This window comes from Mesoplodon bidens (assembly GCF_964165515.1).
Source record: "Mesoplodon bidens genome assembly, chromosome: 1".
NCBI lineage: Eukaryota > Metazoa > Chordata > Mammalia > Artiodactyla > Ziphiidae > Mesoplodon > Mesoplodon bidens.
In genome coordinates, this window is record NC_138176.1 from 31,202,900 (window position 1) to 31,226,698 (window position 23,799).

The window sequence follows — 23,799 nt, forward strand, 5'->3', positions numbered from 1 at the left end:
GACTCTCTCCCAGCTGCCAGCTCATCCCTTGCCATCTAAACTGTGCCTCAACATCCAGTCAAAGCTTCCTTTGACAGGCTGTTTTCCTGCCTCAGAACTGAACACAGGTCCTTATTCATTGCCTTGTAAGGAAACATACTTTCCCTCCTTTCTCAAATTATAGGGGCACTAATATTTTTCTTTCCAAAAAAAAAAAAAAAAAGATGGAAGTATATGGTTGAGGGTGATAGAAAGGAGAGAATGGGCTTTGACATTCTAAATTAATGAAAGTCCAGACCTGATCTCCCAGCAATAGGATCCCAGGCCAGGAAATGAAGAACCGCTTGAACTGGCCTGATGGGGAAGAGGAGGGGAGGGACAGAAGTGGGTGCAGGGCCAGGGAGGAGAAGGCAGAGGGGCCAGAACCGAGGGAACCTTAGCCTTGTCTGAGGGAATCAGAGGTCAGCTCTGACCAGGGGCTCATCAAGTAGCATGTTCAGGACATGCACAGTCTTCAGAAAGGAAACTAGGAGGTGGTCTCACACAGAATGGTATCTCCACTGAGTGCTTCCCTGTCTTGGGGTCTGGAGCCACCATATTGAAGGGAGGACTATCTCCAAGCATCCTGATAGCTTTCGTCAAACATCCAAGACTGGGTTTCTTCCTCTGTACTAGTTTCCCAGGGCTGCCCAAACAAAGTACCACAGACTGGGTGGCTTAAACAATGGAAATCTATTTTCTCACAGTCCTGAAGCCAGAAGTTTGAGATCAAGGTGTTAGCAGGGTTGGTTTTTTTCTGAGGCCTCTCTCCTTGGCTTATAGATGACTATCTTCTCCCTGTGTCCTCACATGGCCTTTCCTCTATGCTAGTAAGTGTCTGTGTCCTAATCTCTTCCTACAAGGACCCAAGTCATATTGGATTAAGGCCCCCACTAATGACCTCCTTTTAATTTATCTACTTCTTTAAATGGTCTGTCTCCAAATACAGTCAGATTGTGAGGTGCCAGGGGACTTCAACACATGAATTTGAGGGGACCAGAATTCAGCCCATAACATCCTCTCAGGGGACAGAGTCCAGGGTGGAATGGACATAGGATAAAGGCTTCAGAGGACCTACCTGGCTTCTCCTTGACACGTGTCCATGGGCAGGGAAGGCTTGGAAGTAATAGCAGCTGATGAATGCCCACGGGTTTAGGGGTTTCCAGTTAAAGAGCTTTTAGAGCGTACTGCTTCTGAGACTGGCAGCAGCAGACAGGTCTTGGCATGCAGTGTCTTCTTCACTGTCCTAGAAAAGGCAAACTCAGCCTAGATCGGGCCATCCAAGAGTCTACCTGCACAGAACCAACGTACAAGACTCAGTTTGTTGTCCCAAGCTGTCCCAAGCTCATTCAACAGGACCAAAATGGTGGAAAGTAGAATAAGGCAACAGAACAAAGACCCTGAGAATGGAGGCCTGGTGGTAGACTGATTGTGCTAATAGCTCTAGTTAATGGCCTTGCTGAATTACACCCCCTAACCTGTAATTTTGTAGTCCTGCCCACTCTGACTCTGGACTTGGTCATGTAATTTGCTTTAGCCAACAAAATGTTAGCAAATATTTGCAAGCAGAAACTTGAAAATTGGCTGTGTGTTTCCATTCCTTGTGTGATCAGTCTTGTGGACATGTACCTCTGCCATGCCATGAGAATATGTCTGGGCTTGACATATTCTGTGCGGACACTTGACAGAGAGCTGAGTCACTTCGTTCATTGCAGTCATCCAAGCCATCCAGTCATAGACATCCTAGATCAGCCGGCAGCAAGCCAACCACCCCACAAATGCAGAAGAATCCAGAATAAGAAGACCTTCCAGCTAAGCCCAGTCACTGACCATAACAAGCTAAACAAGTACTTATTGTTTTTAACACACTGAATATTGGAGTAGTTTGTTAGCATTATTGTGGCCACATAAAACTGATGCAAGAGATGAAGCAGGACAGCGAGCATCCAAGCACCAGACAACAGTCAGTGATCCAGAGACCCTCCAGAAGACCAGAGACCAGAGCAACAGCCAGACTTGAACCCTGATGTCAAGGCAGCTTCCTCCTTACCTTGTATCCCTGACCCTCCCCAAGTCCTGCTTTTCACCTTCCTTCAATCAAGGTTACATGTGCATTTGCCTAATTCTCATACTAGGTTTTATATGTCTTGGTTTATCCATCAATCTCCTTCCCCTTCTCTCCATCTCCCAAGGGTGCCAGAAAATCCCACTGAACCAAGAGCCAGAGTCTGACTCTTCTAATACCAACTGGGTGACCTTGGGCAGCTCACTCCCCAGTCACTGATCCTCAGTTTTATTGTTTGTAAAATGAGAGGTGGGGCCGGATGACATCTAGGGCCCCTCCAGCTTTGATAGTCTAGGTTCCTTGTCATCCTGATCCCAGATCTTTAGTTCCATGCAGCCTCTTTCCCTTCACCTTTTACTCTCCAATTGTTTTTTCTTGCCTTCTGGTCTGTATGCAGTTTGTTCCAGCTACCTGAGGAATAAAGCATTAAAAACCTATGCATTTCTGGTGTCATCTATTATCAGCTTTCCCTCATCATCTATTAGGAAGAAACATTCCCCCTTATCTTCCTCTTGGTCCTAGTGTATTTTAAAGAATGTTTTTCTATTTCCTTTTATGTATTTTTAGGTTGCATCTCATTCCTTTCTTTGATTTTTCTCTTCTCACACCTATAAATTCTGGCTATTTCTTTGTTCTTTTCTTGGGGGATCAGGCCAAGCTTCCTGTTTTTGCCTTTCCAACTGGCAGATCTGTTCCCTCTGCAGCTTTTTGTCTGGCCAATGAGATTTCTCCTCATCACTTACCAATCTTGTTCATGCTGGAGGTTTTTGGGTTTTTTCCCAAAGGACTGTAATTAATCCTGTATGCTGGAGAGCTGGTTGACAGTCACTACTCTGCAACTTAACTAACTTGAGAGACCTTGGACAGATCATTTAGCATCTCAGAGCCTCAGTTTCCTCACCTGTAAAATAGGGAAGTGACACCTGCCAGAGTTGTTATGAGGTTCTGAGGAGATGGTAAGAGAGACTTTGGTAAACTGCAGAGAATTGGATAAAGATAGGGGTTATTGTTTTTGTGGATAGGCTTTATCTTCTGCCTCATAAAGGTGAGCTCTGCAGAATAAAAGCAGAAACCAGGACTACATTTTATCCCAAAGAGCCCACTGAACAAGGCTGCTCAGCTTTCCAGAGCCCTGTTTCTCACAGCCTCCCCACTTTCCTCTCGGAAGACAGAGACTCCCTGACCTAACTGCCTGGGGCTGTGTGTTTCTACTTAACCTTTTTCTTGTCCAGTCTGATTCCCCAGCACCTTTCTTCTGGTTCTTTAGGAAGGTCCTCCCTCACGTCACCATTTGAGCCGTCATTCTCATGCCCTGTTTGCCCTTCTACTCCCAACAGGTGAAGCCATGAGACTCAGGCTAATCAATAAGATTACATGTCCATGACCTAAGCAGGGCCTATCAGAATCTTACCTGCGATGGATACATGGATATTGGAAAAGAGAAGGTATTTTTCTGCTGGTGTTGCAAATCAGAGATGGTGTGATTCTGGGACTCCTGACAGCCATCTTGTCATCAGATGAGAGCGTGTCTTCAGAATAAAGCAAAGCAGAGAATGAGGGCTAGAGGAAGGGGCAGAGTCATGATGACATCATGCCATAAACATCCTCTCCTTCCCTCCACCCCCCTCCCCCACCACTGAGTCAGCATATCTGAACCTGGATCTATACCTATACCTAAACTTCCTAGTCCTGTGAGCTAATTACCTCCCTTCCTGATTAAGCTTGTTTGAGTTGAGAAACTATTATGCTACTGAAAGATCTAATACACCTCACGCATCTCACATAATTCTGAGGACTCCCTGCTCCCTCTCACCACCAGTTAGTAATGTTCCAGGGCCAAGATGGCAAGGAGACACATAGAGGAGGAAAGGGAGCAAAGGGCTGGTCTTTTCCTCATAAGCTTGAGTAAGCTGTGTGCAGACTGGAATGTTCGTTCCCCTGTAGTGGCCTCATAGGGGGAGTCACGAGAATTTAGAAAGACCCCAGGCTTTAGAGGGAAACAGGTATGGGTCTTGATCCTGCTCCTACTTTTAAGCCATGTGATTTGAGACCCATACCCTCTCTGGGCTCCCATCTTACAGAACTATTTAGAAAGAATGAACATACAGACACTGGTTTATAGTAGGCACTCAATAAATGATACCTGTTATGGAAAGTTTCCTAATCATTCTGAATTCAACTTTCTAAACTGAAATTGTCTTTCTTTTGTGTTTTCTTTCCTGTTTTTCTTGGAAAACTACGTTGTAACAGTTTTTGGTGGTTTCCCCTAAGGTTATCTTCAACTTTAAAATATTCGAAGTCTTCTTCTTCCCTACTGTACCTAGATGCTGCCTGCACATAATAGACCTTTAATGAATGTTTATGGGGTAAATGAGTCAGTGAACACTGAATTAGAAAGTGCATTCGCTTCATTATAGCTCTACCTTCAGCACCATGGAGCTGTCCGCAATACTCTGGAAGTGGGGAGTAGTGTCAGAATTTAGAAGTTGAATGTGAGTTGTCTAGCAGACTTCTTTAACTATTTCAGGTGTATTACCTGGTCTCTCCAACCTGGAAGTAGGTTCCTTGGCAAGAGGGAACTTTTCATATGTTTTATTTTTCACCTCATTCATTCATTCCTTCATTCATCCAATAAAACTTTATGCAAATTCCTAGAAAGATACCTATTTTTCTCAAAGAGCCTATAGACTCCCAAAAGTAAACCTAAAAAAAAAAAACAAAAAAAACCCCTTTCCTCTACACATTTCTAGGCACATCGCATAAGCTCCATGGGGATGAAAACAGAATCTCATGATATTAAAAGTGGAAAAACCATTAGAAATCATTACCTTCCACTCTCAGCACCACAATCCACCTTCCCCACCACAACTTATTTATTTATAAATGTAGAGAAGGATGCCCCATGACTTTCCCAAGGCCACACTTCTGGTTTGCTGTTTGTTTTTCAACAAATTCCATGGGCCTCTATTCAAGTATTAAAAGATTTCCATCTTTGGGTTTCTGGAGGGCAGCCCAAAGTTCTTCGTAATTTCCCCTCTGAACAACAGCCCTCTGGCACTCCTCATCATAGGTCGACATTGCTCTTTCCCCCTCCATCTTCTCCATGAGATTGCCTGTGCTTTGTGTTCAAAGATGCATCACTGCTCCATCCCTTGCTCTCAGATTAATCTGGCTGCAGAGCTGGCCCAGAATTTCAATCATCCACATCACATCGTGGTCACCAACACCAGGAACACCCCTGGGGAGGATGTGTTTTGCAGATTGCCTCTGGTAAGCCAGAATGCCTCTGTCAAAGTAGTTTGTCCTCCTCCCCATCACCTTTGGGTATAGAATGTATTCACCATTCTCTCCTCCTTTGTATAGAGCAGAAAAACTCTTCCATCCTCCTATAGTTCATGTCATTCAGAGAGGGATGTTATTCAGACATGAGACATTTATCTGACCCTCAAAAATGGAGATAGGAAGCACCCGATAGGGTCAGAAATATGGGAACCCAGGTAAGATTTTTAAGACCCTTTCAGACTGCCCTTTACACTCTACCACCATCAGGCTGGTATGTTTAGAGTCATTTTATGCAGATATATTACCCCCACCCCTCTCTACCCATTTTTGGAAAGAGGCTTCCTGGGGGAGATCTGTGCATGGAGGAGAGGAGGGCAGAGGAGAAAAGAAGTATGTGTATGGTTGTTAGTTGCTGGCTATCACCCTCTCCAGACTATAAGCTCCATGAGAACAGAAACCAAGTCCATTTTGTTCACATTGTTTACCTAGGACCTGGCAACAGGTATTCAATAAATACTTGTTAGATGAAGAAATAAAAAAAAAAAAAAACCCAAAGAAGAGAAACTGAAGAGTGAAGCAGAGGAGAGGCACTTCCTTGTGCACATGTCTCTGTCTTATAGCTAATGGAATGGGATGGATGAGAGGGCAGCCCACCCTCAGAGGCTTGTCTGAAGGGCCCTTGTACTCCCTCCCCTCACCCAAGGGCCAGGGTTGCTTCCCATGATCTCTGATCCAGGGCTGACATCAGTCCTCGGAGGAAGACACAATGGGCAGCTGACTCTCTCTCCTTATCCTTGTCCAATCATCTGTAACTGTGACAGATGGCAGCCAGGGAGGGTTGCATGTGAAAAGGGGCAAAGGCAGTGAAAAGACCAGGACAGAGAGAAAGGAGCTGCCTCGGGGTTTCAGATTCAGGTCACTTCTGAGTTCTGAATAAGCAAGATGGACAAGCCTTTCTTTGGCCTTCTAACACAGACTGAGCTCTCTCTCCAGCCCACCATGCAGGCTCTGGGGACATGGGTGTTCTGGCCAGTCTGTGGCAGTCTACGTGCAAGCCTTGGCAGACAAGTTTCTTAAGGGGGGTGGGGGTGGCAGGACGCCAGAAGTTAGCTCAGCTTCTTTAGAAATGCCCAGAAGTGCTGTGGGCTCTGCATGTCTTGGCTTGACAATCTAAGCCTCCATTATTTGACCTTCAAGCTACTTTACCAACCTCACGGTCCATTACACTTCCTCTATGTCTCATGGCATTCCATTCATGCCCCCTATGATTTCTCAGGGAATTTGATTAACAAGTTCTAGAATTCATACAGAGGAGTCATTGTGCAAGAATAGCCATAACAGTTTTGAAAAAGAAAAAAGAGAGTTTGTCCTACCAGATGTCAAGACATATTACAAAGGTATATGAATTTAAATAATGAGCTACTGGCTCAAGTACAGAGAAAGAGGATAATGAAATGGAGCAGAATCCAGAATGAGACCCAAGAATTTAAGGGAATTTGTTATAAAAATAAGATGTTATTTTTAATTATTGGGGAAAGAATTGGAGATTAATTAAATTGTGTTAGGGCAATTAACCATCCATATGGAGAAAAATAAAGTCAGATCCCTACCTCACACCACATACATATATTCCAGGTAGGTTACAACTTTTAAACACCCTTAATTCTACTGCTTACATTTCTTTAAACATGGATTTTAAAAATGCACTTCTACATCTCTCTGCCTTTGCTTACACTGTTCCCTTTGTATAGAATATTACAAGTCCAAACTCTGCTCCTTCTTTCCTCCAAACTCCCTCCTGAAGGCCCAGGCTACATGCACCTCCACATAGAAGCTTTCCATGATTGCCCCTTTGGATTGGAAGCTCCTCAAGGACAGGACCTATATCATACCTCTATATATCTATCCCCAGAATCTAGAAAAGTTTCTTGCAAGAAAAAGGAGCTCTGTAGGTATATACCAATGATAATGTTTATGGTGATATTAATGGTAGCGATGATGATGATGAAACTTAGCTGAATGCCCCGGGAAATAGGACTGATACTCATGGTTTGCAAATAAAATAATCTTCATCGAGCTCTCTAAGTACATCAAGAGTCAGGACTCCAAGTTCAGTTCATTCTCTGACATCTATCTATTAATTCCTGATTTGGAATCCAAAACTTACAATGATACTTGTCAGTCAAGGCCATGCAAGATCTTCAATGGCTTACACTCAAAGAAGTTAAAATGCAACTATTTGGAAATAAGTAGTTAAATCATAGGAATCAAAAAGACTTTTTAAAATCCTCACCCCTAATCAATTAATTAAAAAGCACTTATTGAGGAGGAGTCAAGATGGCGCTGTAGGAAGATGTGGAGTTAGTGACTTCCCACAAGCAGGGTGCCTGTTGGCCACTGTTGGGGGGCTCTGATGCCCAAGGAGACAGGAGGAACCCCAAAGTGAAACACTTGCGGGATCTTGGTTCTCAAGCCTGGGGTCAGGCTGAAGTTTCTGCAGTGGGAGCTCCGAGTCCGAACCACTGGACTAACAAAGAACCTCAGACCCCAGGGAATATTCACAGGAGTGGGGTCTCACGGAGTTCCTCATCTCAGCAACAAGACCCAGCTCTACCCAATAGCATACAAACTCCAGTGTTGAAAGCCTCAGGCCAAACAACCAGTAAGACAGGAACACAATCCCACTCATAAAAAAAAAAAAAATGAGATGGCAAAAAAATATGTCACAGATGAAGGAGCAAGGTAAAAACCTACAAGACCAAATAAATGAAGAGGAAATGGGCAATCTACCTGAAAAAGAATTCAGGGTAATGATAGTAAAGATGCTCCAGAATCTCAGAAATAGAATGGAAGCACAGATTGAGAAAATACAAGAAATGTTTAACAAAGATCTAGAAGAATGAAAGAACAAACAGAGATGAACAACACAATAACTGAAATGAAAAATACAGTAGAAGGAAACAATAACAGAATAACTGAGGCAGAAGGATGAATAAGTGAGCTGGAAGACAAAATGGTGGAAATAACCACTGAGGAGCAGAATAAAGAAAAAAGAATGAAAAGAACTGAAGGCAATCTCAGAGACCTCTGGGACAACACTAAACGCACCAACATTCGAATTATAGGGGTCCCAGAAGAAGAAGAGAAAAAGAAAGGGTCTGAGAAAATATTTGAAGAGATTACAGTTGAAAACTTCCCTAACATGGGAAAGGAAATAGTCACCCAAGTCCAGGAAGCACAGAGAGTCCCATACAGGATAAACCCTAGGAAAAATACACCAAGACACATATTAATCAAATTAACAAAATTTAAATTCAAAGAAAAAATATTAAAAGCAGCAAGGGAAAAACAAAAAATAACATACAAAGGAATCCCCATAAAGTCATCAGCTGATTTTTCAGCGAAACTCTGCAGGCAGGAAGACAGTGGCAGGACATTTAAAGTGATGAAAGAGAAAAACCTACAACCAAGATTACTCTACCCAGCAAGGATCTCATTCAGATTTGATGGAGAAGTCAAAAGCTTTTCAGACGAGCAAAAGCTAAGAGAATTCAGCACCACCAAACCAGCTTTACAACAAATGCTAAAGAAACTTCTCTAAGCGGGAAACACAAGAGAAGAAAAAGACACACAAAAACAAACCCAAAACAATTAAGAAAATGGTAATAGGAACATACATATCAATAATAACCTTGATTGTAAATGGAATAAATGCCCCAACCAAAAGACACAGACTGGCTGAATGGATACAAAAACAAGATCCATATATATGCTGTCTACAAGAGACCCACTTCAGACCTAGGGACACATACAGACTGAAAGTGAAGGGATGGAAAAAGATATTCCATGCAAATGGAAATCAAAAGAAAGCTGGAGTAACAATACTGGTATCAGATAAAATAGACTTTAAAATAAAGACTGCTGGGGCTTCCCTGGTGGTGCAATGGTTGAGAATCTGCCTGCTAATGCAGGGGACACAGGTTCGAGCCCTGGTCTGGGAGGATCCCACATGCCGCGGAGCAACTAGGCCCGTGAGCCACAACTACTGAGCCTGCGCGTCTGGAGCTTGTGCTCCGCAACAAGAGAGGCCGCAATAGTGAGAGGCCCATGCGCCGCAATGAAGAGTGGCCCCTGCTTGCCACAACTAGAGAAAGCCCTCGCACAGAAACGAAGACCCAACACAGCAAAAATAAATAAATTAATAAACTCCTACCCCCAACATCTAAAAATAAATAAATAAATAAGTAAGTAAATAAATAAAATAAAGACTGTTACAGGAGATAAGGAGGGACACTACGTAATGATCAAAGGATCAATCCAAGAAGAAGATATAACAATTATAAATATATATGCACCCAACATAGGAACACCTCAATACATAAGGCAAATGCTAACAACCATGAAAGGAGAAACGAACTGTAACACATTCATAGTAGGAGACTTTAACACCCCACTTTCACCAATGGACAGATCACCCAAACAGAAAATAAATAAGGAAACACAAGCTGTAAATGACATAATAGACCAGATAGATCTAACTGATATTTATAGAACATTCCACCTAAATGTGGCAGAATACACTTTCTTCTCAAATGCACAAGGAACATTCTCCAGGATAGACCACATCTTAGGTCACAAATCAAGCCTTGGAAAATTTAAGAAAATTGAAATCATATCAGGCATCTTTTCTGACCACAAAGCTATAAGATTGGAAATCAATTACAGGAAAAAAAAAACTGTGAAAAACACAAATACGTGGAGGCTAAACAGCATGCTATTAAATAAAAAGAGATCACTGAAGAAATCAAAGAAGAAATTTGAAAAATACATAGAAACAAATGACAACGATGACCCAAAACCAATGGGATGCAGCAAAAGCAGTTCTAAGAGGGAAGTTTAAAGCAATTCAATCTCACCTCAAGAAACAAGAAAAATCTCAAATAAACAATCTAAGCCTACACTTAAAACAACTAGAGAAAGAAGAACAAAGAAAACCCAAAGTCAGTAGAAGGAAAGAAATCATAATGATCAGAGCAGAAATAAATGAAATAGAAACAAAGAAAACAATAGCAAAGATTAATAAAATTAAAAGTTAGTTCTTTGAGAAGATAAACAAAATTGATAAACCTTTAGTCAGACTCATCAAGAAAAAAAGGGAGCTGACACAAATCAATAAAATTAGAAATGAAAAAGGAGAAATCACAACTGACACTGCAGAAATACAAAGGATTATAAGAGACTACTACAAACAACTATATGCCAATATAATGGAAAACCATGAAGAAATGGACAAATTCTTCAAAAAGTACAATTTTCCAAGACTGAACCAGGAAGAATTAGAAAATATACACAGGCCTATCACAAGTAATGAAACTGAAACTGTGATTAAAAATCTTCCAACAACAAAACTCCAGGACTAGATGGCTTCACAGGCGAATTCTATCAAACATTTAGAGAAGAGCTAACACCAAACCTCAAACTCTTCCAAAAAATTGCAGAGGGAGAAACACTCCCAAATTCGTTCTACGAAGCCAATATCACCCTGATGCCAAAACCAGAAAAAGATATCACAAAAAAAGAAAATTATAGACCAATATCACTGATGAACATAGAGGCAAAAATCCTCAACAAAATACTAGCAAACAGAATCCAACAGCACATTAAAAGGATCATATATCATGATCAAGTGGGATTTATCCCAGGGATGCAAGGATTCTTCAATATATGCAAATCAATCAATGTGATACACCACATTAACAAATTAAGGAATAAAAACCATATGATCATCTCAATAGATGCAGCAAAAGCTTTTGACAAAATTCAGCACCGATTTATGATAAAAACTCTCCAGAAAATGGACGTAGAGAGAACTTACCTCAACATAATAAAGGCCATATATGACAAACTCAGAGCAAGCATCATACTCAATGGTGAAAAACTGAAAGCATTTCCACTAAGATCAGGAAGAAGACAAGGATGTCCACTCTCAGCACTCTTATTCAACATAGTTTTGGAAGTCCTAGCCACAACAGTCGGAGAGGAAAAAGAAATAAAAGGAATACAAATTGGAAAAGAAGAAGTAAAACTGTCACTGTTTGCCAATGACATGATACTATGTATAGAAAATCCTAAAGATGCCACCAGAAAACTGCTAGAACTAATCAATGAATTTGGTAAGGTTGCAGGATACAAAATTGATGCATAGAAATCTCTGGCATTCCTATACACCAACAACGAAAAATCAGAAAGAGAAATTAAGGAAACACTGCCATTTACCACTGCAACAAAAAGAATAAAATACCTAGGAATAAACCTGCCTAAGGAGGTGAAAGACTTGTACTCAGAAAACTATAAAACACTGATGAAAGAAATCAAAGATGACACAAACAGATGGAGAGATATACCATGCTCTTGGACTGGAAGAATCAATATTGTGAAAATGACTATACTACCCAAAGCAATCTACAAATTCAATGCAATCCCTATCAAATTACCAATGGCATTTTTCACAGAACTAGAATAAAAAATTTCACAATTTTTATGGAAACACAAAAGACCCCAAATAACCAAAGCAATCTTGAGAAAGAAAAATGGAGTTGGAAGAGTCAGGTTCCCCAACTTCAAACTATACTACAAAGCTACAGTAATCTAGGCAGTATGGTACTGGCACAAAAACAAAAATATAGATCAATGGTACAGGATAGAATGCCCAGAGATAAACCCACACACATATGGGCACCTAATTTATGACAAAGGAGGCAAGAACATACAATTGAGAAAAGACAGCCTCTTCAATAAGTTGTGCTTGTGAAACTGGACAACTACATGTAAAAGAATGAAATTAGAACACTCCCTAACACCATACACAAAAATAAACTCCAAATGGATCAAAGACTTAAATGTAAGACCATACACTATAAAGCTCTTAGAGGAAAACATAGGAAAAACACACTTTGACATAAACCACAGCAAGATCTTTTTTGACCTACCTCCTAGAGTAATGGAAATAAAAACAAAAATAAACAAATGGCACTAAATTAAATGTAAAAGCTTGTGCATAGCAAAGGAAACCATAAACAAGACAAAAAGACAACCCTCAGAATGGGAGAAAATATTTGCAAATGAAACAACAGACAAAGGATTAATCTCCAAAATATACAAACAGCTCATGGAACTCAATATCAAAAAAACAAACAATCCAGTTAAAAAATGGGCGGAAGACCTAAACAGACATTTCACCAAGGAAGACATATATATGGAGGCACATGAAAAGATACTCAACATCACTAATTATTAGATAAATGCAAATCAAAACTACAATGAGGTATCACCTCATGCCAGTCAGAATGGCCATTATAAAATGCTGGAAAGGGTGTGGTGAAAAGGGAACCCTCCTGCACTGTTGGTAGGAATGTAAATTGATACAACCACTATGGAAAACAGTATGGAGGTTCCTTAAAAAACTAAAAATAGAACTACCATATGACCCAGCAATCCCACTACTGGGCATATACCCTGAGAAAACCATAATTCAAAAAGAGACGTGTACCACAATGTTCAGTGCAGCACTAAAATAGCCAGGACATGGAACCAACCTAAGTGTCCATCAACAGATGAATGGATAAAGAAGATGTGGCACATACATACAATGGAATATTACTCAGCCATAAAAAGAAACGAAATTGAGTTATTTGTAGTGAGGTGGATGGACCTAGAGTCTGTCATACAGAGTGAAGTAAGTCAGAAAGAGAAAAACAAATACCGTATGCTAACGGTATAATTCCATATATGCTAACGGTATAATTCCATATACATGGAATCTAAAAAAAAAAAAAAAGGCACTGATGAACCTAGTTGCAGGGCAGGAATAAAGAGGTAAACATAGAGAATGGACTTGAGGACATGGGGTGGGAGGGCGAAGCTGGGGCAAAGGGAGAGTAGCATTGACATATATACACTACCGAATGTAAAATAGTTGGCTGGTGGGAAGAAGCAGCATAGCACAGGAAGATCGGCTCAGTGCTTTGTGATGACCTAGAGGGGTGGGATAGGGAGGATGGGAGGGAGGCTTAAGAGGGAGGGGATATGGGGATATGGGGACATGTGTATGCATATGGCTGATTTGCTTTGTTGTGCAACAGAAACTAACACAGTATTGTGAAGCAGTTATACTCCAATAAAGATCTATTAAAAAATAAATAAAATAAAAAGCATTTATTGAGCTTTTTCTATGTGCCAGGATTTACAGAAAACACAAAGAGCTAAATTCAAAGCAGCCAGTTATAAAGGATATACACAGCGTATGCCAAATTCTAGTTCTGTGATTAAGCACATGCATTTGAAATTAGAAATATGTGGGTCTAGGTCCTGACTCTGCCACTCACTATCTGTGGGCCTGAGTGAATTATTTTACCCCTCTGAGCCTATGTTTCCTCATCTATAAAACTGAGACTATAAGTATCTCTTTTATAAGGTTGTCATGAGAATGAAATGGAATGTATATAAAACACTCAGCACTTAGCATAGTGGCAGACATGTAGGAGATGCTCAGTATATGATATCAACACATTTTTTGTTGTTGTTCTAGAATAGCCATGTCCAATCTGCAGGCAATAGACCTTAGTAGGGCCCCAGAATTATTATAAGGGAACCCCAAGTCCTGCATGACAACTAAGAAAAAGCCATAGAATGAATAAATACTATGCTTCTCACATATGTCTTACTATTTTTTATTTTTTTATTTTTTATTATTATTTTTTTATTTTTTTAAAATAAATTTATTTATTTTTGTCTGTGTTGGGTCTTTGTTGCTGCACTCGGGCTTTCTCTAGTTGTGGCGAGCGGGGGCTACAGTTCGTTGCAGTGCGCGGGCTTCTCATTGCGGTGGCTTCTCTTGTTGCGGAACACGGGCTCTAGGTGTGCAGGCTTCAGTAGTTGCAGCACATGGGCTTAGTTGCTCCGCAGCATGTGGGATCTTCCTGGACCAGGGCTTGAACCCGTGTCCCCTGCATTGGCAGACGGATTCTTAACCACTGTGCCACCAGGGAAGTCCCTTACTATTTTTTAAATGCTGCTGTAGTGGGGGAAAAAAACTGATCTAAGATAAGAAGGGAATATCATTGTTCACTTTATCACTTGATATTTTGCCAACTTCTAAGCTACCCTCTCCCCAACATTAATCCAAAGACAGTAAGAAGATTTTGTTTCTTTTCCTTGGGAAAAAGGAAACTCAGAAGCATGTGCATGAGTGGTAAGCAAAGGATTCTAAAAGCCCACTCTCCGTATAAGAATTTTGAGAGAAAATCCCAAAGTTTGGATTTGAGCTGGAGGTTCTACATTCCTCTCACTACTTTTCCTCCCATCTGTAACTGCTCACAGATGGGAACTGAATGACCGGGATCCTTCATGATATCAATGCTTAGTGCAGGGTTGTTGTACCGTCACTAATCCTCCAGTTTTCCCATAATTGTCATTACAGAAAAGAAGACAAACCCCAAGCAGAAGTGGATTGGGTCCACTTGGGGAGGGTGCTGGTGAAGAGAGACCCAAGGAAAGGTTAAAGGGCCACTCCTTAATAGAGTGTAAGGGACTTGGAATTGTGAAAGGCAACATTAAGATTGATTTCCCAGCAAAGTGCCTTTTTCATAAATGCTATCATTGGGTGTTTAACTGGATAATCTTTATTTTCAGGAACTTTTCTGAGGGAATTAGACTTGAATCTTTTAACTGCTGAAGTTTCATTTATTGAAACCCCTGTTGGTCTCTAGTGGCCCAATATTTAGGTCTCCTCTAAAGTTATTGCCAACTTTGGATTTCCCAACTAAAAACTCCAAGCATCTGCAGGAAGGTGTGGCTGAGAGGGTATGTATACAGGGCAGGGGTCGGGCCAAAGAGATGTAAGCAGCTCACAAGCAAGACCCAGACACAGAGACCAAGTGCTCAATTTTCTCAGCAGAAAGAGGGAGACACACAGAGAGACAGAGATTCATTTTATCAGTTTCCAGAATTATAGAATCAACAAGCCACTGAAGCTCAGAGAAGGAAGACTCTTTCCCAAGGCCAAGGATTGAAGGTCTGAAAATTCAGTACTTAGAATTCAGGTCTCCTGGTTCACCAATGCCTCCCTCTGAATCTGCCACGTAGCCCATTCCCATGGTGGCATCATGGAAATGGGGACCAAGGAGCCAGGAACCCCAAGAGCTGAAGGTAGGAAAAGAAGACTATGTTGACATACCTTGTGCCACACAGCTTCTGATTGGTACCAGAGTACAGATTTGGGAGAATCACAGGACAGAGAAGAAAGGAGACGGAGAAACCTTTCCTGTGGAATGCAGTTAGGAATTCTAAACAGGACAACCATGGAGTGCTGGTCTCTGTTCCATCACCACCAGCAACACTGAAGGCTCAGGCTTACTCAGTGTTCAGCTTACCTCAGCCATGGAGACATTTTCCCAGTCTCTGTTCAGGAGCATTGCATCCAGAGATGGAGACCTGAGAACAGATTCAAAGGGTCTGATGATGAAAGAGTAAGTTGGCTCCTGGCTCAGCAGTGTTTTGGTATCAGGTGTCCTGAGCTCGTTTGAAAGGTAACATGATCTCTTCTGGTTGGTGGATGAGAAGGACAACCAGTTGGACTTACTTGGGAAGAGGGGGCACCTGAGCAAGGGCTGCTCTCTGGGGCCTTGTGTAATTATGGAATAATCAAGGATATGCTGAAGTGCTTCTAAAGCCCATAAATTTCCTCTCCCACCCTAATTCACCTCCATAAAAGGCAGAGTTGGAAGAGAGGCACCAACAACTTCTGCCACCAAATTAAAATATTTCAGAAGAAAGGTGCAAATAGGAAATGCTGTCTCTGTTACCTCTTCTGGGTCCAGCCTCCCAGGAAGGCACCCAATGTTCTCATATTAGGGGCGAGGCAGGCACGCGACCATTAGCGCCCGAGGTTAAGAGTCCCGCTCTGCCAACAGTCAGCCTGGCAGTGGTCCTCGGGGCAGAGAGAGTGGTGAGAGGTGGGTCATGGCCTTCTCCCCAGAGCCCTCCAGGCCCTGCGGTCTCAGGCCGGCAGGTGAGCCGGGGCAGCCGGGGGACAGGCTGAGGGCTGTGTCCCGCAGAGCTCCAGAGCCCTCGCCACGGCTGTTCACTGGCCGGGCCCAGGGCTTGAAGCAGCAGCAAACCTCTCCCCCATCCCCACCTCCGCGACCTGATGGCGGTGGCAGTCTCCGTGGGTCGCAATACCCGGGACCTGGCCCCCGTTTGGGTGGTCTGAGGATCCTGAGGGCTGGCTGGGTCCTGGGCACCTGGCTCTCTCAGTGATGACAGCTGGGCAGAGTCTGGGGACCCGGCCCTGAGGGCACCGCCAGCTGATATCTACCTCCTCAGAGTGCCTGGGCACTGGTGGGGGGACCCAGACTGGGTGCTGGACAAACGCTCCCAGGCAAGGTAACCAGCCCATGCAGGGACCCCCTCCTTCAGGGCCTGGACTCAGAAGGTGAAAGTTGAATCTCGGAACATTGCCCTTTCTTGTCAGAACAGAGAATTACATTTATTTTGGTAGAGATTTACAGGAACATTGTGACCTTACCGTGACCTGACCTCAAGAACGAAGAATCTGACATCAAGAAGTTTGCAACGACTAACCATGCCCCTCCCTCACCTTTCCTATAAAAGGGCTTTGCTAAAAGCTTTCGTGGAGTTCAGGGTTTTTTTAAGGCATGAGCCACCCGTCTCCTTGCATGGCCCTGCAATAAACCTTTCTCTGCTCCAAACTCCCATGTTTTGCTATTGTTTGGCCTCACTGTCCGTTGGGCACACAGACATGAGTTTGGTAACATTCTCATCCTTACCCATCCCCCCTTGCCCCCTTTGAATGGAGCTGACCCCTATGTCAAATGCCAAACTGCAGGTATCGGCTCCTGTCTCCAAACTCCGTCTAGTCACCTCCCCCCCGTCATTGGCCAGTTTTGACTTCTCTATATGAATTCTTGCTTTTTCTGACTTTCCAACCCCCATTTGGTTCCTCGCTCCTCCCTGGATGGTAACATCAGCACCCACCCACTCCTTGCTGATGATCATTGTGGATCTTTCTTGGATCAACTTCCATTCTCTTCTTCATGTGTCATTCTTATGTTTTCTGCCAAGCCCCTTGCACGATGACACATGTCTTTGCAGAAGAGAGACACGTGTCTTCAGCCTGCCTCGCAGAATAGACCATCTTCTTGTTCAGGACCAGCTTGCTCAAAGTGTACTCTCTCAGCACCTTCTCCTTTTGGCTGCTACAGTTCAGGACTGAAGTTCTACTCTGCTAGATACTGAGGATGCAAAGATGAGTAAGACAACAGTCCCTGCTTTTGGGGAGCTTAGAGTCTGATGAGAGAGAAAGATCAGTTAACAAGCAAAATGAATCAGTCAAGGTTCCGTTTTGGGTGACCAGCTTAGGCAAAAAAGCGAGGGCAGGGGGGAGTAAGGAGAGATGAATTTAATAGTGTGTTGGATCATATAACTTAAAAGTTGGAGGGTAAACTGGATTCAGGCATGGTGTCATCCAGGACCTCAAATGATGTCCTGAGGAATGTGTCACTCTCTTCTCTCCATTCTGCTTTCCTCTGCCTTTATTCTCAGACAGCCTCTCTCTATATTATGTCCTCCATCCCCCACCCAGATGCTCCAGCCCTACACCCTTGGGGGTAGTTTAGCAACCCCCAAGAATATAATTCTGTCTCAATAGCTCCTGCCCAAGTCTAGGATAAGCCTCCTATTGGCTTGATTCAAATCACATGCTTATTCTTGAAACAGTTACAGTGGCCAAGAGAATGCAATGCTCTGACTGGCTAAGCCTAGGTCACATGCCCAGTGAGATTCCATGGATGAAGATTAAAGGTGAGATGGTTCCCCAAATAAAAATCGGGATCCCATGTCTAGAAAAAAAGCATTGGGCAGGCACAACCAAATCATTCCTTCTTCTCACCAGTATTCTCCCAGCTTTTCCAGGTCATCAACTGGATCGCTTGACACCTAAAATGACTGAAGTGTTATTGTGCACCAGTGCATTAATAAGTCACCACTTTCTCATCACATATTTATATGCTTGGTCTTTAATGGAAGGCCCAATGCCACACCCTCTACAAGTGACCAATGGTGAAAAATCACCAACCCAAAGTAGGAGAGGGTACAGGAACTCTGAGAAAGAATAGCCTTTGAGGTGCCTCTCAAACACCATACCCCATCAGCAACTCTTCCCCGATTCTCAAAGAGCTGACCCTGGCTTATGCCACACTCTACTTATACGTAACACCATTTTAATTGCATCATTTACAGGCAAACACAGCTGTTTGTACAATAAAGTTTTTCATCACGGGGTATTTGTGTATTTGTGTGCATGCCTGAGTCTTATTTCAAGCACAAAAAGCCCAGCTTGAATCCTTAAAAGACTTCATCATCTGCAAATATGTAAACATACCCCCCTCTGTCTTCCAACTACCTCCACCCACCCTTGAGACTTTTTTTTTTTTTTTTGCGGTACGCAGTCCTCTCACTGTTGTGGCATCTCCCGTTGCGGAGCACAGGCTCCGGACGCGGGCCCAGCTGCTCCGCGGCATGTGGGATCTTCCCGGACCGGGGCATGAACCCGTGTGCCCTGCATCAGCAGGCAGACTCTCAACCACTGCACCACCAGGGAAGCCCCACCCTTGAGACTTTGAAAGCATTCTGCCAGATTAAAGAACTGCCACCACTCTTTCTAGACTGTCTAGAACAGGGTTAAACTCTGCACCGTGTTGAAAGAAAACCTATAGGTTAGCTAACTAAGCTATTTGGCCCCCATCAGCGGTCCCAACTGCCACAACATTGGCAATGTCCTGCCAAGGAATGACTCAACGTTGTCAAGAATTCCGAAGGAGCTAAAAAAACTGAAGAGAGGTCTACTATCTGCCAGCCAAGGATGATTCATTCAACCTGGAAAAAACGTGCTGGCAATAAAAGTCAGTGGGCTAAAGGCACAATGTTTGTGAGGCCATACTGTCCCCCAACACTGAACTGGAATTCCCTGAGACGTCCTATAACCAGTGGGCTAGATGAGTCTGGAGACCATCATGAGTCTGTGCCTGCATCCTGGGCTCTTCCCCTGGGGATTATATAAAAGAACCAACTTCTTCAGGCAGCACCATAGAGTTGAAAACTCTCAGGTTTGGAGATCAGACAGATCTGGATTTAAGCCTTGGCTCTACCATTTACTTGCTCTGTGGCTGTAGGCAAGCCTCAGTCTCCATATTTTTAAAATAGGGATGATAATACCAACCTTCCGGTTGGCTATCATTTAACAAATATTTACTGAGGACCTACTCAGTGCCAGACCCTGGGGGGTATAGCAGGGAACAGATATGTGGTCCCTGTCATCAAAGTGCTCTAATTATTTAAGTCATGGAACAGTGTATGCAAAGTAATTGCCCCATAGGAAATGGTAGTTATTAGTATAATGGAGACCCAGGAATTGCAAATCTTTACCTCTATTTGGGGTGTGGGGGTGTGTGACAGAGGGAAAGAGCATGGGAAACAGCCCCAAAGGACTTGGGCAAGTGGGCTGAGCTGAAGTCCTCCCTCAACTAAAGAAATAGTTTGTTAACAAACTATTAGTGAGTGCTGACTTTTAAGTAGAAAAATCATTTTCAAGCCTTACTTGGATGTAATCAGAACATTCGCAACCTTCAAACCATCCTAACAGTGGTAGGTCATTGTCCTCATTTCACCCATGAGGGAGCTACGGCTCAGAGAGTTTAAGTGCCTTGCTCAAGGTCACACAGCTGGTGATGATGGAGCTGGGACCAGTACCTGAATCTGTTCAACGCTAACCCCCATGCTAGTAATCCCTTAACCGTATCGCCTGTCTTTCCAGCCTGGAAAGGGATGTGAAGACCTCAGGCTCCAAAGAAGGCAACCCTTTTCCCATGGTCCACACAGCTACTAGAGATACTGAGCCCAAAGTTTACTCTGAACAATAGTCATTCTTGTATTCATTCAACAAATATTTATTAAGTGTCAGGCATTGTTTTGGCTTTAGGGATACAACACTGAAGAAGATAGGCAAAAATCCCTGCCCTCATGAAACCTAACCTCGTAGGGGTGAGAGACAATAAACACAACCAATGAGAAAAATGTACGGTAGGTTCATTAGTGATAAGAGCTAGGGAGAAAAATGAAGCAGGGAAGGAGGCAAGGGGGTGCTGGACAGAAAGTTGCAGTTCTAGCTGGAATAGCCAGGAAAGGCCTTGTAGAGAAAATCTGTAGATGAAGTAAGCCATGTGGATATCCAGAGGAAGCGTAGAGAAAGAGTGTCCGTTGAAGTGTAGAATCAGGCTGCGACTTGGCTTCAGGCATGCCAAACTAGACAGGGTCACGGTGCCCATGAAAATGTGCCCGACAGACCTCTAGCTGCAGGACTGACCAAGTCTCCCGGTATCTGGCTCTGAAACCCACTGCCCAGTTCACACTGAGGCCCTGCTTCCCACAAGCTGCTCCCAGCCAATGACAGAGCACAGCAGGGATGCCATGGCAGGCCCATTCTGGAGACATCAGACTCCTCCAACGGCCAACCCAGGCTCGAGGATGCCCCGACAGCCTTGCTGAAACTTCCCTAGGTTGCAGGGCAGTCGAACACACTTCTGCCCAACCTTCTCCCCCTGCACTCGAGGTCAGACTTGCATTGCTTCTTCCAGCCATTTTTTTTTTTTTTTTTTGCTGTACACGGGCCTCTCACTGCTGTGGCCTCTCCCGCTGCGGAGCACAGGCTCCGGACGCGCAGGCTCAGCGGCCATGGCTCACGGGCCTAGCCGCTCCGCGGCATGTGGGGTCCTCCCGGACCAGGGCACGAACCCGTGTCCCCTGCATCGGCAGGTGGACTCTCAACCACTGTGCCACCAGGGAAGCCCCTTCCAGCCTTTTTTCAGCTCCCTCCCTATTTTCTCTCCCACAGGTGCTTCTCCCAGTAGAATTGATGCCCCTTTAATCCCATCTTGACATCTGCTTCTTGGAAGACCCAGACTAACGGAGGGTGGAGACAAAAAAGAAAGAAGGAAGGAAGGAAGGAAAGGAGAGAGGGAGGGAGGGAAGAAAAAGAAGAAACAGGAAGGGAAGGGAAAAGAGGAGAGGAGAGGACAGGAGAAGAGAGGAGACAAAAGGAAAGGATGGAAAGGGAAAAAAGGAAAAGAAAAGGAAAGAAAAAAAAGAGGCCCCCATTTTAAGTAGGCTGTGCTCACTGAGCTGGTCTTGAGTGATCTTGAGCTGAAGCGTCCCTGCTCTGCAAACTCATCCATTTTCAGGCCTTTGTACTTTCCTTTCCTGATTTGTTTTGGTAATTTACTAGTGGAGTTCCTTTTAAGTAAACGACAAGGAAAACAATAAAAGCTCCCGCGCTATCTCAGCTAACCTAAGGCGAGAAGGCACTCGTCCACATCCTGACACACGTGCAGCAGAAGCCTTGATGACAGTGGCAAGAGGGGATCAGAGGCCAGGTGTGGTGGCAGCAGCCAGCCCGGTGGGAGGCTGAGGAAGACATTAACACTGGAGGCCCTCTGAGGATACGAGCGGGGACGACCGAGCAGGGGCAGCAGGGGGTACCGAGCCCATCTCCCAGGCCCGGGCTTCCGTGTCGTTCTGGTGCTTGGGTTGATGTGTGGGTGTTTCTGGGAGGGAGGGGAGAAGGGCAGGGTTCAGCAAAGTCTGTCCTAGACTCACCGACTTCAGTTTCCCAATTGTTTTTGAAGGCAAGTAAGTCATTTCCGGCTGTTCTGCAAACATCAGCTCCAATCGATAGCATCAGAATTGTTGCTTTGCCCCAGTTGTTTTCAACAGCCTGCCACTGGCGGTCCCCCATGCTGACTTTCTCCAGCGGCAGCTGTGCTGTCTGTGCTCTCAAGGCTCGCTGTTGGTGAGTGGCAGAGGTTCCCCGCCGAGCAGCAATCACAAGTTCAGGCCTTTAATCTCCTGCTCAGAGGGATAAGGCCCAGTTCGCCTCCCCGAGCAGATTACAGGCACTTACTGTGCAAGCAACAGACAGCCTTCCTTTCCCTTGTTCTGTCTTTGCTCTTGAGAAGGGCATCTCTACGTAGGCAGGACCTTCCCTCACTCACAGACACTCCCCAGGACTTTGTAAGCCTCAACAGTTTCAGGGAAGGCTAACAACTAGGTTTCTAGGAGGAAGAGACTCAGCAAGAAGAAAAGGGCTCGTGCTCCATCCCCCCCACGTGAAGGATTAGGTCTGGTCCAGCCCTGCCACTGCCAGACACCCCGCACCAAAGCAGATGCCTAGAGTACCTGGTCCCACCCTCACCCATTTACCCATCTACCCACATTTCTTCAGCAAGTCTTGCTGAGCCCCTACTGTATGCCCAGCACTGTTACCCTGGAGCACACCAAGCCTGCTGCCACTGACTCTGCAGAACAACAGAAGACAGGGCTGTGTGCACAGCTCATTTAGCTGAACTGAAATGGTCTTCAAGTTACTTCCGGTCTGACTTGAAACCCAGTTGTAGTTTTAGCTCTGCCACTACTCATGCAACGCTGTCAAACCATTTCATCTATTTGGGCCTCACTTTCCCCAACTGTAAAACAAGGAGCTCATGGGACACCCACCCAATACAGTCCCATTTCCAGATCTGTCTTTGCATCAGGGCAGCCCCTCCCACCCCCACCAGTCTTCCTTTGTACTGCCTGGACACCCCACGTCTCTCTGCAGCTTGGACCCCATCCAGCACACAGTGGGCCAGGCAATCCCACCACTCACCTTCCCCCCTCTGAGCCAGCCTGACTCCTAGAGCTACTGCCGGCCATCAGCTTCCTCTCTCTTCCACACCAGCTTCTTTGCTGAAACTACTTCCTCCCTCCATCCTTTAAACCTCAACCAACCAAGAACCGCTTCTCCCTCTAGAAGCCTACCAGCTCAGAGTGAGAGAAAGGGGATAGGATGGGCCTTCTTCCTTCATTTGCCATTAGAATTGTTGGCCAAACAGGCAGATGCTCAACTGAATCGACTGCTGTAAATAGTGGGAAATGGGCAAGAAGGGACAATAGAAACATGACATGACATAGATCACCCATTCTTCTTTCTTCTCCACACCTTTTCCCTGTACCTCATGTCCTGGGACCTGGAGTTTGGTCTTCTCAGAAGTGGAACACAATACCTATTTATGACCCACGATGTTACGTGTCAGTATGGGGTAGAGGGCAAATGAGAACAAAGAGGGTAAAGCTGCAGCAAGTGGGCTGGTAGAGGTTGGCGATGTTCATTGCCAGCGTTGGGAGCTGGCCAGGGCACCTGGGCAAAAGCACTGGCAAAACAAGTCAGTGTCTTGGCACATCTTCTCCTCCTGGGATTTGGGTCAAGTTCTGAGCTAGAGGACAAAATGCCTCCTCTGATTTCCTCTGAGGGAAAACGGGGTTGT

General features: G+C 44.2%; 1 long non-coding RNA gene across 1 annotated transcript; it reads right to left on the bottom strand.

Annotated features, from left to right (window-relative positions):
• Positions 1-304: 304 nt before the first annotated feature.
• On the bottom strand, positions 305-22,972 carry LOC308613147. The gene is made up of 4 exons (XR_014015220.1): positions 22,094-22,972; positions 15,796-15,856; positions 3,495-3,612; positions 305-1,310 (listed from the first exon to the last, which is right to left on the bottom strand). It is a non-coding gene; the product is annotated as an uncharacterized lncRNA (long non-coding RNA).
• Positions 22,973-23,799: the final 827 nt, after the last annotated feature.